This window comes from Heloderma suspectum, chromosome 7 (assembly GCF_057233095.1).
Source record: "Heloderma suspectum isolate Gila_16-S chromosome 7, 16-S_ref, whole genome shotgun sequence".
NCBI lineage: Eukaryota > Metazoa > Chordata > Lepidosauria > Squamata > Helodermatidae > Heloderma > Heloderma suspectum.
Window position 1 is genome coordinate 30,361,662 of NC_139464.1, and position 18,678 is coordinate 30,380,339.

General features: G+C 46.4%; 1 protein-coding gene and 1 non-coding gene across 2 annotated transcripts in view; both read right to left on the reverse strand.

Annotated features, from left to right (window-relative positions):
* PTN (pleiotrophin) overlaps positions 1–16,451 on the reverse strand; it is a 165,170-nt gene extending 148,719 nt beyond the window's left edge. Inside the window, exon 1 of the mRNA XM_084809471.1 lies at positions 16,160–16,451. The gene's annotated coding sequence lies outside the window, so the exon portion shown is untranslated. The remainder of the gene's footprint in view (positions 1–16,159) is intronic.
* On the reverse strand, positions 11,535–11,608 carry TRNAT-UGU (transfer RNA threonine (anticodon UGU)). Its single transcript has one exon. It is a non-coding gene; the product is annotated as a tRNA-Thr (tRNA).
* Positions 16,452–18,678: the final 2,227 nt, after the last annotated feature.

Below are 18,678 nucleotides of genomic sequence, written 5' to 3' on the forward strand. Positions count from 1 at the left end.
GTTCAGGTGAGGGGGGGAGGCGCCCCGCCTCGCCCGGCCGAAATTCAGGCCGGGGGGGAGGCGCCCCATCCCTCGCCACCGAAATTCAGGCCGGGTAGGAGCGCCCCATCTACCCGGCCGCGAAAAAAAAAGTAAAACACACACACACACACACACCCGTGATAGGCTACGTAATGATTTACGTAGCCTATCACGGCTAGATTTCCAAACTCAGCCGTGATAGGCTATGTAAATCGTCACGTAGCCTATCACGGGTGACTTTGGAAAAAAAAAGCGCGTACGTAAATGGCAGCTCCCATGGGGACTGCCATTTCCATTCCTTATTTTGGCACGTCTAGTCTATGTAAAGATTTACGTAGACTATGGTGAAAATAAGGGCAACGCAAATAGCGTTCCCTTATTTTCGTCATAGTCTACGTAAACCTTTACGTAGACTAGACGTGCCAAAATAAGGAATGGAAATGGCAGTCCCCATGGGAGCTGCCATTTACGTACACGCTTTTTTTTTTCCCAAAGTCACCCGTGATAGGCTACGTGACGATTTACATAGCCTATCATGGCTGACTTTGGAAATCTAGCCGTGATAGGCTACGTAAATCGTTACGTAGCCTATCACGGGTGTGTGTTGTTTATTTTTTACTTTACTTTTTTTTTTGCAATGGCGGCGGCGGCAGCCGGTCCGGAGACCGGCCGCCGCCCCCACCCCCGACGAAACGCCACCGAAACACCGCCGGGACCCGCCGCTGAGAGGGACATTTGCCAAAGGTAAGTCCCATCCCGGGGAGGGCGGGGGGCCGGTGGAGAATTTCCCCAACACTTTCGGGGGGCCGAATGCGTCGGCGCTAGGCCTCCCGAAGATTCGTGGAGAAATTCTCCGCCAACCCTAGCAGTCAGAGATGTTGAGATTCAAACCCTTTCCCTAGTCTCTGTCTCAAACACTTCAAGAAGTTAGAAAATGCATGCATAGGTTTCACCCGCCTGGAATCTGATGTGGAAATGGCCAAACTAACTGGGAAATGTCTGTGTGCCTTGCCCGTGAGGCCCTATGCTTAGCTAGGGATTACGAAAGTCACTTACCTTTTTGAAGGGTGAGATTTGCGGTGGGGGGGAGGCGCTCTGTCCCTTCCCCCGAAATTCTCTCCAGCCGGTTCCATTCCGCGGCTCCACTCCACAGACATCCGGCCGCTGGGCAGCCTGCACAGGGACGCAAATGGTGGCTGCCATAGCCGCCGCCATTTGCGTTCCTGTATGTTGCCATGATAGCTACGTAAATATTTACGTAGCCTATCACGGCAAAAAAAAAAAAAATAGCGAACGCAAATGGTGGCAGCTACAGCGGCCACCATTTGCGTTCCCTGGTGGGGGGCTTTTTTTTTGGCCACCATTTGCGTTTCCTTTTTTTTGCCATGATAGGCTATGTAAATACTTATGCAGCCTATCACTGCTTCTTCAGGGATGCAAATGGCATCCCTGCGTTAGCCGTGATAGGCTACGTAAGTATTTACATAGCCTATCACGGCTATAATGAAGAAGCGGATGACGGACGAGGACGCGGCCACCATTCGCAAAGCAGCGCGAATGGCAGCAGGTAGGTGTCCTGTTTCACACGCCTTTCACGGGGTGGGGGGAGGGGGGGCTTCATTCCACCACGGATTTTGGGGGGCCAAATGCACTGACATTCGGCCTCACCGAGATCTGTGGCGGAATTCTCTGACATCTCCAGGTGAGAGAGCACCACCACTCCCAACAGCCAGTACTGATGGCCCATCCCCTTCTAAAACCAACATCATATTAGCTTCCAAACACCTGAAATCCAGTATAGATATTCCTTCACAGTATACATTCAGAATCTATCTGTTGTTGTTGTTGTTTTCCTATTCTGATATACAAAATAAGCTATGAAAAAACAACATGCCCTCTGTCTTTCACAGCCCTGTCCATGGGCCATGAAGGTACACTGCATTCAGCAGTGACATTTGGAGGGCAGGGGGATTTAAAAGCTGGATGCAAGGAGAGGGCTTGCCAGGAAAGGTGGCAGCAGTGTGCTGTATACACAGAATATTTCCCAGTTGCTTCAAGTCACCAGAAGAAACAGCAGCAGCAATCTGTGGCCAGTCTGGCAGAGAGGTCTTCCCATAAGGCTGCATTGGTACAACCACTGTGTCATAACTTCACATTGTTCCAGATGGATTGTGTTGGGGGGCGGGGGGGGGGGAGATTGACAAAGGCTGAAATCCTGTACACCAGCCTTTGTCAACGTGGTGCCCTCCAGATGCATTGGACTGCAATTCCCATCCTTCCCATTTGCCATGCTGGTGGGAATGATGGAGTTGTAGTCCAATACATCTGCAGGGGGGGTCAGGTTGGGGAAGGCTACCATACATATTTACCTAGGTGTATATCAGATTGAACTCCATGAAGGTTACTTCTGAGTAGACATGCAGAGGATTTCAGTGTAAATAGTTTTAATGGCTTTGATGAGTCTATATTGCTTAATTAATCATGCAATGATCATTTAATTACTTAATAATTATTTAATGGTTATTTAATTATTTAATTATTATTTAATTATTTAATTTCACTTGATAAGATTTTAACACCAAATTGGATTGATTTAATGCAGCTATTTTGTTCCAGGGCCGGGGGGCGGGGGGTATTATTGAGTGTAGCAGTGGAGGCTGGTGACTCTGGTTTTGGTGGGGATGTGATTCCATTCTGGGTTTTGGTCAGAACCAGTCCAAACTCTAAAGGACCTATCAAAGTGCTGGCTCTGCACTTTGGATAGCTTCTTTAGAGTCCTGGCTGGTTCCGACTAAAACCCAGAGTGGATTCACAGCCCCACTGAAATTGGCGCCACCAGCTTTTGCAGGACTGTAGTACTTTTATTGTACATTTATGATTTGATGGGGGGATGCATGCGCAGCTCTGGAAATATTTATTGAAGGGCAGTCTATACATTTATAGAATGAGTAAGTCAAACGTTGCTGCAGGGCGACAGCTGGCTCTCCAATGGTGAGATCTACAAGAACTTCAGAACACAATGGAAAATCAGCCACGTAAAAGCAAGGCTGGGTTACAGTAAAGAAAGACACACTACTACTCAAGCTTGAGAGTGGCTGGGAGATGGCCAGAAAGGTGAATGGCTACGAGGCTGCCGCCAAAGCATATGCTCTCTGTGAGCAAGGAAGATAAGATCAAAGGCAATTACACAAAAGATCTGGGTCAAGCACAAGGAGGGCACTGCAGTCCCATAAGGAACAATGTGTATGTGTGTGTCGATTACAATGACCTGGTTTCATACCCTATTGCATAAATAGATTGCCATGTACTTTTCCTGCAAGAAAGTGATAGGACTGAGCCTCATTTTCTCAGAAGACATTTTGAGAAAATTTCCAAGATCATTCTTTCTCTCACCCCTCACTCACAAGGAAACAAAAGCCACCTTGCAGGCTTTCCTGGAATATTCCCTACAGTGTGTGTGTGTGTGTGAGAGAGAGAGAGAGAGAGAGACAGAGACAGAGACAGAGAGACAGACGGCCACCATTTACCCTCACAATCCCTTAGAATGCGCTAGGTCCAGGGCATTGTGGAAAGTGCAAAATGGCAGCTAGCCTGCCAACACACACACACACAAAATCTCCAGGGAAAAAGAAAGAAGCTGTGCTACTGCTGCTACTGCTAATGGTGAGTTCAGCCTCTGAGAAACTATTGGTGGATTTCACCTCTACTAGGAGAAATTTGTTGAAATGGTCCCCCCAATTTCTGTCTGTCAGTACGGTGAACAATTCTGAGAAGCCACATGGGCAGAGTTCTTTTGCCACACTGGATAGCGACAGAAGCATGAAATGAAGCTTCATTCTGCCGCAGAAAATGATCACTTATCTATAGGTAAAATAGACCTTTCCAGAAAGGCATGTTTCTTTCTCACACTTAGGTTAAGCAGCAAAGGAGGTTTGGGGCTCAGTCCTATCAGGATAGTCAGCTGCCTCCAAAGTCAGAGGCAGCCAACTACCTGATGCAGGGTGGGCCGACTCCAGAGGGGATACTATCCTCCACACTCCACCCATCCTATTTTTGTGGCTAGGTGGCTGATTTTGGCTGTCTAGCTGGGACGCATCAGAGCGGGTGGAGGGGAAGCTGCATGGAGCATAGGGAGCATGGCTGGCTGGGGAATGCTGGAATTTTTAGGACATTTGTCTGTCTAAACATGCATAGGATTGTGCCCTAGATGCATTTTCTATCAAAATATGCATTTTAGAGTGCATTTTGATCTTTCCTTTTCTTTTAGTTTGTAACAGCCAAATGATTGTATCCAATGTTAGTCCTACTTAAGGAAGACCCATGGAAATGAACTTGGCTTAAGCCCCATTCATTTCACTGGGCCTATTCTAAGTAGGACTAACATTGGACACAACCCACAGATAGAATTCCTTAAGCGTCCCTCTTTGCATGTAATGTGTCTAGGAAATGTTTGTAATGCCTGTAAAGGATCTTGTGTAGAAAGTTCTGCATTTTTCTTGTGCTCTTGGCCAGGCTGTTAATGGGTCTGACAAGGGAAGGTTCTCTATCTCATATATGATTTCATGCCTACTATGGATACATCTCTGTAGCTTTGCCAAATACATCAGCGGTGCAGCTCAGTCTGGATCTTGGGGTCAAAATCCCAGGACTACCCAGAGTGCATCAGGTAATGAGGGCAGCAGGGCAGCAGAAGCAAACTCCATTTTATTCCTGTAGTCATGATAGTTCTATGATTTCAGTGACTTTAAAAAGAGAGCTCTGGCTATTGGGCGGTATAGAAATGAAATAAATAAATAAGCAAGCAAGCAAAACTGCACATGCTCAGAGTATTTTTGCTGTTGTTGTTCTGATGAATATAGAAGCATTTTTAAAGCATGGAAATGCTAGTTGTGTAACACATGTGGCCGTCTAAAGCCTCCTCCCCTAATAAAACCAGTCAGTCCAGGGTCTAAAGTTACCTACCTGTCCTGAACCACTGATTAGAATGGTGTGTTTTGAGGTATATGAGAGTCAACCATGGTTCAGACAGAGTTTGAGAGTAATCCTTTGTCCCCTAGACAGAGTCTGGGGGAGATGGGATTTTTTGGTTTCCCAGCTTTGAGCTTGCAGCCGGAAAACCATGCTCCCCTCCCCTCTCCCTCATAGCCGGGATGGAGAGAACCACGGCGGCTGTCCCTCAGTGCCTGTCCATGCTCATAACATGGAACATGCATAGGGCAAAAAGGGGGCATTCCCGGGGGCAGGGAGGGGAGGAGACTGCGGAAGCTGTTTTTTAGACAGCTTCCTATGCAGTCCCCAGCCCTGTTCCTGCCTCCTTCCTGAAGCCATGCTTAGATACCAGAAATAAGGCATCTAAGGAAACCAGAGTACGGAAGGAATCCTCTCCTCCATGCTTCAGCCACGCTGCAATGGACAAGCAGTAACCTCTGGCTTCAGAGGAAGTTGGAAGCAACCGTCTATCTCAATAGGATTGTACCCAAAATGATGTAATAAGCTTATGATGTTTTCTGTGGGTGTCACCAAGGATATAATGCTTCCTCACTCTTTTACCTCCCTTCATACCAATGCCCTTAAAACATAAATGAAATTGTGCAACAAAAGAAATCCAAAACATATGAATAATTTAATGATGTATTTTAATGGTCTATTTATTTGTAATTTTTATATTCCACCATTCCTCCTCCTCTCCATTTTATCCTCACAACAACCCTGTGAGGTAGGTTAGGCTGAGAGTGAGTGACTGGCCGAAAGTCACCTAGTGAGCTTCAGGAGTAAGTGGGGGCTAGAACCTCGGTCTCCTGAATCCCAGTTCAACACTGTAACCAATATACCACATTGGATCTCCATCATCATTATCGTCATCGTCATCGTCATCATCATCATCATCATCATGTTGTTGTTGTTGTTATCTCTTACTCATTTAATTACTGTAATTAATGTATTCAAAGACCAAGGAAGTCTCAGGGTCAACCTCATTATCAGAGAACAGACGTTGACCCTAATTGGCTGTGATGTGATCTGGACACTTCCAGACTCTACAGTTGTTTCTGGTCTATGCCTTCTAGATTCAAATTCTGTCTTCCTTGAGTGCACTCTCTGTCTACAGAAAAATCCAGGCAGAAACTCAATACTTCCTTCTCCATTGCCCCTTGCTTCCTCAAAGCTTTTTAATATTTATCCATATTGATCCACCATAATTTCAAAGTGATGTTATTACCAAATAGCTAAATGGAGCTCTCTGCTGTTTCATCAAATCCACACTTAGCTGAGATCATGGAACTTGTTCCATTATCCTATTAGCCTTCAGAAGTAATCCCCCTGGGGGTTCACTGCCTCCTCTTCACTCCTCCTGCATCTGGTGGGGGAAGAAAACAGCCTGTACAGTCAGCCAAAGACAAAAGTAGGAGCATAGGGCATGTTCCCCCAAACACCTCAAATGCAGAAATCTGCTTCTCTGAGGTCAGTTTTTCTGAAACAAAGGTGGGAAGGGAGCTTTTCCCCATATGTTAACTCTTTTCCAACCTGTGCATATCGCAGATACGAATCTTCTATTGTTTTGCCTGGTTGTGGTTAATTACCCAGTGACTTTCTTCCCACAATAGCACTTCTTCTTTCATCAGGATTCCCTAAACTGTATCTAGCAGGGTGTCCAGAACTATGTCATACCAAATGTTTCACATCAAATGTGAGGGGCAGGGAAAATTAGGGCTGCATCAACTTTTCATGCGGTTCCATTACCACTGTGAAAGTTGCCATTTCCTTCTACCTTTCACTCTCCCATGCACTTTTTCACACTTCTTCAGAGCCGTTGGCCTTCCAATCTACTGCTGTTTTGGGGAGGTAGGGAGGAAAAGAGAAGGCACACCTTTTTCCAGGCTGCCACACCAGTGCTTACTGCCTTGCCATGCTGTGCTGGCAGTTGCTTTGCCTGCCTTGCTTCATGGCATGATTTTCACTCCAATCCACATCTAGGTGCATATGGTTACGACCTGTGACTAGCAGAGGCAAAATCTGCCTGGGGATGCTCATTCAGATTTCCCATTGAACACTGACAGCACCTACATTTGCAAATGCATCAGGATGTTGTCCATTCACACTGCATTGCTTTCAATGGGATGCTGTCATGGACCAGCAATGCCCTGTTCCACGCGTGCAAGAGAAAACAGGCAAAATAGTATGTTCCACTCCTTTGTTCCTGTGGTTTTTTATGCTGCCACCAGATGGAAATCTCCCCCCACTCCCTCTGGCTGCCTCCACCAAACCAGCCTTAAATTAAAACACTCTGGGTAGGGATGGCATGGGCATCCAGTTGGGGCTCGAAGCCCAGCGAGAAATTATCAGTTCAGCCCCCCAGACACTAGTCCATGTACCCGAGCTCTTGCCCAACTCGCTACTTGATGAGTCGGGCAAGTGTGTGGGCGTCCAGTCCCTCAGCAAGCTACCTGTTACCAAGAGGGAAAGAAGGGAGAGTCTCTCCCGTGTCCTCGCTACAGTGGCAGTGGTGCGAGACAGGCTGGTCATTTTACATAAATCTCTTAAGGTAAAGGTAAAGGTGTCCCCAACCAGTCGTGTCCGACTCTAGGGTGCAGTGCTCATACCCGTTTCTAAGCCGAAGAGCCAGCGCTGTCCGAAGACGCTTCCGTGGTCATGTGGCCGGCATGACTGAACACCGAGGTGCACGGAACGCCGTTACCTTTCCCGCCGAGGCGGTACCTATTTATCTACTTGCAATTTCTTGCTTTCGAACTGCTAGGTTGGCAGGAGCTAGGACTGAAGACGGGAGCTCACTCCGTCACGCAGCACTCGGGTCTCGAACTGCTGTCCTGCCGACCTTCTGATCTGCAGTTCAGCATCTTAACCACTAAGCCACCGCGGCCCTCGTAAATCTCTTACACTTACATAAAACGACCAGCCTGTCCCTCACTGCCACTACTGCTGTAGCAAGGGCGGAGGGAGAAGAAGGGAGCACCTCTCCTATCCTCCCCCCCCCACTACAGTGGCAGCAGCAGGGACACCCCCTGCAGCCACCCATGCCTTGATGAGAGCCACCATCTTGTGTAAAAATGGCAGCTCCTACGGAGGAGTGGGAGCTGCGGGATGTCAAGGGCTCGTGCAGCCCAGCTTGTGGGGGCAGGCGGCAGCAGGGACTCTGCAAGCGCCTGCACTCAGTGGGCAGAAGCGCGTCCGTACATCCTTAACTCCAGGTCTCTGGTATCTACTTTAGGTAATGTGGGGGTTGGCTATTAGATGTGGGGTGGATAACCCGATAAAGGGACCACAAAGTTTCAAACAATAAAGTACAAAAAGCTTACCAAAGAAAAATATTGAAGGGAAAATCTTTTTGCAATCTGAATGGGTACATGCACATAGGGATAGATGGACTCGCTTGTGAGTCAGCACTGCTGCCCGCCCCTGCAAGCTGGGCTGCATAAACCCCCCAGAGCTTGGCGAGCAGTCTGGGACATTTCCCCTCTCGTCCATGCTACAGTGGTGGTGGCAGCAGGGACAGGCTGGTCATTTTACGTAAGTGTAAGAGACTTATGTAAAATGACCAGCCTGTCCCCATCATTGGGCGGAGGAGGAGATGAGCAGTGCTTTCTTCTTCTCCTCTCATCCCTGTCATTTTACATAAGCCTCTTCCACTTACATGTAACAACTGGCCTGTCCCCACCGCCACCACCACCACTGTAGCAGGGACGGGGAGAGGAGGAAAAGAGAGGAGCTCCATTCTCCCCCTCACATCCCTGTTACAGGGGCGGTGGCAACAGGTGGCTCGCTGAGGGACCAGGCGCCCACACGCTTGCCCAACATAGCATACATCAAGTCGGGCAACTGATGGGATCCATGGACTGGCAACCCAGGGGCTTGAGCTGGATATTTCTCACCAGGCTTCAAGCCCCAGCCAGATTCCTGCACCATTCCTACATACACGCAACACACACAAAACCACATGAGCAATAGGGTAACGAATAGGGATGTGTGAACCTACCCCCATCTGGGTTCTCCAGGTGCCTGCCCATTCCCTGCCCCCACTTGCCAGTCCCTGGACTGCACTTGAGCCCCTCCCATGCTCAGCAAGCAGCCCACACTCACCCCGGCAGCCAATGAGCTCTGTGGTCATCATTTTTGGAAAACAAAATGGCAACCACACATGCGCAAATATGTGCATTCTCAAAATGCGCATTTTTGCGCATACTCCAATATGTGCATTTTTGCATTCGCCATTTTATTTTTCAAAAAATGGTGACCACGGAGTTTGACGAGGCCACCTGGTTAAGTGTGGGCCGCTCACCAAGTGTGGGCAGGGGCCGATCCAGGGCAAGGCTCAGTGAGCAGGGCTTGGGGGTGCGGGCAGGGGGATTCTGCCTGATTCCCAGGTGGTATGAGGCACCTGTGCCATCCCTAGTAATAGAATAACCAGGGATAAATGCATCCAGCTAACCTAAGTAGACTGTGTCCTTATTTTATACAGATTCCTTATCCATGCAATAACTTACTGTCAATGGGCTAGCACTCTCTAACCCAGTTCTCAATTTCCAGCAGTTTTGACCCTTTCTTTCCTCTAGAAATCTGGGTCTCTTTCCTTGCAACAAGGATGTGTTTCCAGTATCACTCATCCCATCACCAAGAGAGGTGTACTCATGTTGTGAAACTTTGGGCTGCATTCAACAGGGTGCTTCTGCCCCCACTGATTCTCTTCTGCCCTGCTGTTTGTGATAAGCAAGCGGCCCCCACTGCTTATGCAATGGCACTTTAGTGCTTCCAGAACAACACCAAATGAGCAGAAATGCTCATTTCTAGAAGGAGGCCTGTCAGCAGAGCTCACATAAGGGAAGTTCCCTGACCTGCATCCTTGCAGAAACAAGCGTTTCCACTCATTTCATAGCTTCCTATAGGAAATGCTAAATCTCTCTGGTGTAAGCACTGGGTCTCACTTGTACAACACTGTCCCTGAGACCCACCACTTGCACAATGAAATTGGCCAGGCAGAAAAGGATTGGCAAGAGCATAAGCAAGCTATTGGATTCTGCCCAGTGTAGAATGGAGTAGGTGAACATGTTCATAAAACACTCTCAGCTTCTATATAGATAGAATGTATGCTATTAAATTCAGTAAAAGATAACCCTATCCCTAACCCTAACCACAAACCTTTTCATACTCTAAGATTGCCCACACTTGGACCAGTCATACTCTTTAAACTTTAAAATCTAACACAGAAATCCATGATTAAAATAACAGGAAAAAAAGAGGGGGGGGAAGCCAAAATCAATATAAACCATAATCAGTACAATAATACAAATGAAAATAAATATCATAAAAGCATAATCTAAAAACAATACAAGATGAAAAGTGTTCATCCACAAACACACAAAATCTTCCCCTGCTCACAGCCTAGAATCAACACCACAAAAGCAGCCTACAACAATTGGGCCAAAACTAATGTCGAAATGCCTGAGAGAATTAGTACATCTTTGCCTGGTACTGAAAAGATGACAGTGTTGGTACCAGATGAGCTTTCTTGGGGCTCATGGGGCTATCACCGAAAAGGAACAACACGCATTAGACAAGAAGAAGGTTTTTTATAGCAAGGCACATGGGAAGAGAACAAGACTTTGCCTTTCTGATGAAGAGCAAGACAACTGAACATCCATTTTGGCAATGTGATATCACAGGAACCAGGAGAACCCACTCTCATATACCAAAGCAAGGAAGGGAGAGTTCCCCTGCCAACTGAGCCCGTGATTGTCTCAGCTCCAACCCTTTATTCCCAAGGGCCAAACTATGACCTTAAACACATGGCCAGTGACAGCCTGCCCACTCTTTAAGATCAGAAAGAGAGGCCCTTCTCATTTGCCACCCATGAGAGCAGTTAGGTCAGTGAGCATACAAGAGGGCCTTCTCTGCAGTCGCCCCACACCTTTGGAACAAGTTGCCATCAGAGGCCCACCATTTTCTGTCATTGCAAGCTTTTAAGAAGGCCTTGAAAGCATATTATTTTACTGTGGCCTTCTTTTGATATGGCTGCTGTTGTTGCTGTTATTACCATTGCTGTTGCTAGTTTTATTGTTGGCTTTTATTGTTGTTTTTATTGTTATATTAGTGTGTTCATGTTTTTAATCGCTTTTAATATTTTAATTGTTTTTATGTATTTTATTGCTGTAAGTCTCTGTGGGAGGGCTTCTGCCCTGAAAGGCAGCCAAGAAATGTTTTAAATCAAGTATATAAATAAAACCCATGTGTCCACCCTGGGTCTCCCAGTAGCATTTACCTAAAGCAGAAGTGTGATGTGAGATCAGACACCGCATCCAGTGTCTTGCCACTCCATATTATCGATTGCAGGAAGGAGCAAATATCTGGGTGTGAGGATGTCACACCATGTTTTAACTGAGCATTAGGATATAGGAAGCTGCCTTATACTGAGTCAGACCATGGGTCCATCTAGCCCAGTATTGCCAACACTGACTGGCAGCAGCTCTCCAGGGTTTCGGGCAGGCTTCTTTCCTAGCCCTAACTGGAGATGCCAGGGATTGAACCTGAGACCTTCTGCACACAAAGCAGGTGCTCTACCACTGAGCTACAGCCCTCCTGCAATAATGTTACCAAAGTAGGGTTCATTAGAGCCTCCTTGATACGTTGCACAAATGCACAGAGGGGGCAGTGGGACTGTGCCTCTTGGTATTGACCCCAATGTCCCATCTGCCCTATCATTGATGTCACCATCACCCCGGAAGCCATGTCTTCAGTGTCAGGGTGATTGAAGGGGCCATGCGTGCATGTGTGTATATAATATGTACACACATCGGGAGAAGCAGTTAAACCCCAATTCTCACAACCAACTGAATATAAGTTATAGACACCAGACCAGATGTTAATGCAAGCCTGTTGCATGAACATGCCTTGACTGGGGACAGAGGGTTGTTGTGAGAATAAAATGGAGAGGAGGAGGGCTATGTGAGCTGCCTTGGATTCCTTGCAAGAGGAAAAAAGGTGGGATATAGATGTAATAATACATAAACAAACAGACAAGCTCTTCTTTTCCTTTTTTTTTTTAAAGAAAAAGACCTGGGTCTAGCTATTTAGTTCTGAGAAGAGGTGATGTAGCCCAGAGATCAGGAACAGTGGGCAGGAATGTCACCCCGCTATTATTTTTAAATTGATTCCAAGTTTGGGATTTGGCAAGGAGGGGCTTGGGCCAGAGCAGCTGATCTGCTTCCAGCCCAGCCTGGACTGTTGTTGCATCCTAATCCATTATTCCAGCATCAGATATTTGATCTCCTTGGGGATCAATTCACTGTAATTAACATTAGTACCACAGAGTCAACTGATAACGTGAGTGTTTTTTGCTTGGCACTGAAACCGACGCTTATTGTGGTCAGCTGTAACTTGGAACCCTGTTTAAAAGGAATCACATCACCATGGGAAGAAACCAAACTGAGTGGACTTTATCATGACAAACAGCTGTGTGGTCTACTTATCATTCTTTACCCCCAGTGAGCTGCATGCCAGGACAAAGTGTGTTCTGTGACAGCCTCTGTGATGTCCTGCATAGTGTGTTCAGCTGGGACTCCAGAGTCTCGGGTTCAAATCCTCATTCAGCATGAAGCTCACTGTGGGGACTTGAGTTCACTTGCCATCTCTCAGCCTAACCCTCTTCGCCAGGCAATCGTGAGGATAAAGTGAGGTAGCCCCACCACTCTGTAGGACTGTCAGGTTGGAACCCAGCTCTAATATTAATGAGGTGGTGGAAGATGGTTTGGTTGTTGCACCTCCTTTCTTTGGTCCTTCTTCTCATCCTACTCCCAAAATTGCTGTGGAGCAATATTAAAGTTCCATTTCCTGGTAGGCTGGCCAGGTGTCCTACTTTACAGTGCTCCACTTGAAGGTGGCCTCTATTTGAAGAGGTGTCCAGAACAGGTCTGGCTTAACCATAAGAAGGGTGAGCAGCAGAGGCCTTGAAGTTGTCCATCCACACTTAGTACCCGGATAGAAGGCTCACCAGGCACACACCAGGTCACCTAATCAGTCTTCTCCACTAAGGTGAGATATAATGTAGGGATGTACGAAAGTCACTTACCTTTTGACAAAATGTGATTTGAGGTGGGGGGGAGGTGCCCCGTCCCTCCCCCCCCCGAAATTCTGGCCGGGGGGGAGGCACCACGTCCCTCCCGCTGCGAATCCTGGCCGGCCGGGTCTGCAAATGGCGGCGGCCATAGCCGCCGCCGTTTGCATCCCTGCAGTCAGCCGTGATAGGCTACGTAAATGTTTACGTAGCCTATCACGGCTGAGTACAAAAAAAAAAAATCGCGCATACGCAAATGGCGGCGCCCATTGCATTCCTTATTTTGGCATGTCTAGTCTACGTAAACATTTATGTAGACTATGGCGAAAATAAGGGGAATGCAAATAGCGTAGCGTCTACGCTATTTGCGTTCCCCTTATTTTCGCCATAGTCTACGTAAATGTTTACACAGACTAGACGTGCCAAAATAAGGAACGCAAATGGCGGCGCCCATGGGCGCCACCATTTGTGTACACGCAGTTTTTGTTTTTTGTTTTACTCAGCCGTGATAGGCTACGTAAACATTTACGTAGCCTATCACGGTATTTTTTAAAAATCTAGCCGTGATAGGCTACATAAATCTTTACGTAGCCTATCACTTCTTTTGTTTTTGTTTTTACTGAAAATGGCAGCAGCGGCAGCCGGTCAGAAGATGGGCCACCGCCGCCGCTGAACCGCCGCCGGAGCCGCCGGTGCCAGGGAGACTCGCCCTTGGTAAGTCCCGTCCCGGGGGGGGTGGGGGGGACAGACCGTTTCATCACCGATTTTGGGGGGCCGAATGCGCTGGCATTCGGCCTCCCCGAGATTCATGGCGAAATTCTCTGACATCCCTAATATTGTATTTCTAGTTAAAGTATAGCCGTTATTTAAAAACTTGCAAGTGCAAATATTATGCAAATTGGTGTCCTCTGTTCTGATGATGCATTTCCTCTTTTTTTTGGCAATGCAGAAGCGGTCACCCTATATAGCAGGTGGGAAGGAATGGGCAGATGCACTGTCTCCTGGTGCCTTCTTCATATTAAAGATGAGAGCAGATTCTCCATGTTACAATTGCACAATCAAAATCCCAGGTCACGGTCTGAAGGCACGTGTGATGCAGCTACTACGCTGAAGCTAAGTCAGGGAAGGAGAATTTGTGCTCCTCCAGGTGTTGCTGGACTGCAACTCCCATCATCTCCCATTTTGGGCCATACTGGCTAGGGCTGATGGGAGCTGCAGTCCAACAACATCTACAGGGCCGCATGTTCCCCACCACTGAGTTAAGTAGACTTGGGTCCGGTCCGTGCACAGAGGGGAGACTGCTTGGATCCCCATGTATGCTACCTTGAATTCCACAGTAAAAAGGCAGGGTATGATTTTTAAAAAATATATGCAGGTAACTCGGTGTGCAGATACACCAGGGGTGCAGAACCGCTTCCAAACTGAAGAACAAGTTCCATTTGGGGGGAAGTTCTTGGGGGACACATTCGGGGGGGGAAGCAAAAGAGCCAAAAACACCAACATCACCAGCATATTTTAGCTTAAAGCTTTTATTGCCAGTAATTAAGCCTTAGGAGAAGGATTTCAACCATTTAGAATGGGGGGGGTTCCCCAAGAGAGAGAGAGAGACGGTATGGTGTAGTGGTTAGAGTACTGGACTGGGACTGGGGTGACCTGGGCTCTAGCCCCCACTCAGCCATGAAGCTCACTGGGTGACTTTGGGCCAGTCACTGATTCTCAGCCCGACCTCCCTCACAAGGTTGATGTGAGGATAAAATGGAGAGGAGGAGGAAGCTCAAGAAGCCTTGGGCTCCTTGGAGGAAAAAAGGCAGGATATAAACATAACAAAAAAATAACAAAGAAAGGCTAGGAAACTACCAAACGATTGGTGGTTGGTGGGAAGGGGGTGGGGCCTTCTGGAGAACCTTGGAGGACCAGATTGGAAGCCTCAGGGGGACACATTTGGCCCTCAGAAAGTGGAGTTGGTGGCTCTGATTTTGGTGCGGTCGTGAATCCAGGTTTCTGTCAGAATCAGCCAGAACTCTAAAGGAGCTCCAGACATGCACACATCCTGCCCTGTGTTCTTTCAAGCAAGCCTGGCATACAAATGTGATAAATAAATCAAACTCATCTTTAAAGAAACTGTTACACTAAACTTCCAGCCCCTCCCACACAGGTAAAGGGGATTGCACTGTACAAACGTAAAAACTCTGGTTAAGTTAGATTCCTGAAAGAAGACCAAAGAAGCAGAACAATGTGATCTTGTGGCTTTTTCTGCTATGAAAAACTGACATTTAGTCCCATTATCTGCAGGCTTGTCTCTGTCAGCCTCTAAATGTCAGTGTGTCCAATAGAGCAGAAGCAAAAGCGACCAACGCTAGCTGGCACTGATGAGAGCATGAAACGCTCCACCCCTCTGCTCAGGGCTGGGCACAGGCTCTTCAAGGGAAGATGAGGAGAAACTAGATCTCCTACGTATCACTCAACTCTTCACCCCATCTGAAAATAACCACCAGTGCTCAAACAACAGGGGGAACCTTGGGGGGGGGTGAAAGAATGTTGCGGTGGGGTGAGGTGGGGTGGGGTGGGGAAACTGGGCCCTCTTTGTATTTATAAGAGTTCTCTTGCAGCTTTTCATGGAAAAGTTACAGGAGGAAAGAAGATCCAAAGGAACCACCACCACCCCCCGCCACACACGCACACAATTTGTACCTCATAATTCATTCAGAGTTAACATAAATGGGTGCACCTGGTAGGTGTATCCTACTACCCATTTACCCTGTGGACCCTTCCTCAATTGATGAATGATGTTCATATTATTTGGCACTCGGTGTTTTGAAAATGTAAATCTCTCCTGGGGTATACTGAGCACCGCTATCACAACACAGAAGAAGCGTCATCCGTCCTCCACATGCAAACACAAAATACACATCCTGAAGTCACCAAGACGCCATCAACTTTCTCCACCCATGGAAACATTTGAAGCTGAAGATACCATCTCAGGAATGCCTGGCTGTCTTTTACTTTGCATCTCTCACCAACTTGCCATTCAATGGGGAAAACACCAGCTTTTGACAAGCCACATCCACTTGTACTTACTTTGAGTTGCAAAATCTCCCGTCTCCGTTCCACTGTTTTCAATTCACCAGTGATGATGAGTCCTGAGCTTTCTACACCTTTGCTCTGCAAATGCAGTGCTGTTCTGCTTTTCTCTTTCTCCCCCCTCTGAAATTATTGACTCCTTTCTCCCTTGCCCTTTCCAATCTTCCTCCGCTCCTCTTCTTTTCAGTTTACTCTCGTCTCCTTTAATTTTCTCACCAAGATTTTTTTTTCCTACTCAAGGCAAGGAATGTGATCCTTGCTTTGACTATAGAGAAAGCAGCCTGTGAGTGAGTGAGTGAGTGAGTGAGTGAGTGAATGAGCGGGAGAAAAGAAAAGGAGGGGGGAGAGCACGGCTCACTCATGTGATCTGACTGGGAAGCTTATTAAAAGCAGGTCACTCAAGGGGCAGTCTCTCCCACCAAGACCGAAGGAAAGACAGGAAGGGGGACATGGGAGAACTCTACAATCAGGAATGGCATATGTTTTTCAAGCAGCTTCAGCCAATGTTAAGGAAAAGTAAGAAGATAATGTTCCATGTCTAAAAACAAAACTTCAGATGCTGCAATCATCCAGTCAGTTTGCCAGCTTTTCTCAACTGAGGAGCATTCAACACTTTTCTTAGGCAGGCGGAAAGCACACTCTGTATCTTTCACAACAGTTGGTTCTGATGTATTTTGTCAAGACTTATTCATACCAACAACTGCTCAAGCCAGCAGTCTATTCAGGTGAATGCTGTAACATCAGATGAGCCATTCACAAAAGATCATAGCAGTGATTTCTCTAATACTTTGGATATGGGGCAGTTTAGAAATAATAATAATAATAATAATAATAATAATAATAATACAGGGTTTGGTTCTGACAATACACTGGCAGCTGTATTGTGCTAAGAAAATAGTGATGGGGTGAATTCCGCCAGGCAGGCTAAGAATTGGGCTCAGAGAACCAAACTATTCCCCCCCATCCCCGAAACTCAGAAAATATATCAGTTTATCTTGACCCCAATTCCAGTGAGAGCCAGTGTTGTGTAGTTGTTAGAGCATTTGACTGGGACTCTGGAGACCCAGGTTCTACTCCCCATTTGGCCATGAAGCTCACCAGGTGACTTTGGGCCTGTCACTGACTCTCAGCCTAACCTGCCTCACTGGACTCTTATGAGAATATAATGGAGAGGAGGAGAACTATGTAAGCTGCCTTGGGTTCTTTGCAAGAGGGAAAAAGGTGGGATGTAAATGTAATAATAAATAAATTCTGAGCCAAATTGGACACTGTTGCACTCTTCACTATTCCATGAGGAGCAAAATAGAGTCCTATCCAACCACAGTGAACTTCCAGACCTTCTCCATCCCACCTGCTGACCTAGGGGTGTATGAAAATTTCATTTTTACTTGCAAAACATGCAAGCATGCCTCCTTTGAAGGGACAAACATGAGCCCAAGCATGACTCTGCTGAAAATGCTAGCAAATTTTCAAACACATGTTAGCAAATTGTCAAACATGTTCATCTTGTTCCCATTTCCCAGTCCAATTTGCATAAATTTCCTACTTTGCACAGTAGAATGAATCAGCCCTGCTTTAGTCTATGAAGGAAACTTGTGCAAATTAGGAAAGTTGTGCAAATTTGGGGACATTTGCACATATTTGGGGAGATCTTTGCAAACTTGGGGAGATTTGTGCAAATCTCCCATTCAAGTACTGCTCATTTTAAGCAGCATTTTCGTGAACCACCCAGAGAGCTTTGGCTATTGGGCAGTATAGAAATGAAATGCTATGAAAGAAAGAATGAATGAATGAATGAATGAATACACAAGTTTCCTGTTTGTGCAAGTGGCCAGTGATTGTAAATGCTAATGGAAGGTGGGCATGAGATGAGTGGCAAAAAGAAACTGGAAATCTAGGACAGACATTATTTATTATATTTTATTTATTATATTTATTTATATCCCACCTTTTCTCCAACACTGGGACTCAAGGCGGCCTTACAACATTAATTTATTTTATTTATTTTATTATTAAATTTATTAATCGCCCATCTGGCTAGTCACCCAGCCACTCTGGGTGGCGTACAGTGTATAATAAAACAGTTTAAAACAATAAAATTCTACAATAAAAACATTTTCTAAAATACCCTAACCCACCCCAAATGCCTGCCTGAACAACCACACTTTTAATGCACGATGGAAGCTCATTAAAGCTGCTACAATTAAAACCTATAAATAGAAATATAAATACAACTGTACAAAAGTTAAAAATATAATTAAAACATCAATATTAAAATTGTAAAAGTGTTAAAACATTAAAAGACATGAGTCGGAACAAGCTCTGAGACAGAATTCAGAGAATTCAGTGACCTCAAGTTTTGCTGATTCACACATCCTCACTTTCAGAGGATTAATCCTCAAGAAAAGTACCTACATTTTTGGCCAGCTCACTTGTTCTACACACACTAGCTCTGTTCAGGGATTGTGTCTGAACAAGAAATATCAACCCATGTGTCAGGGTTGCCTCTGAGCATA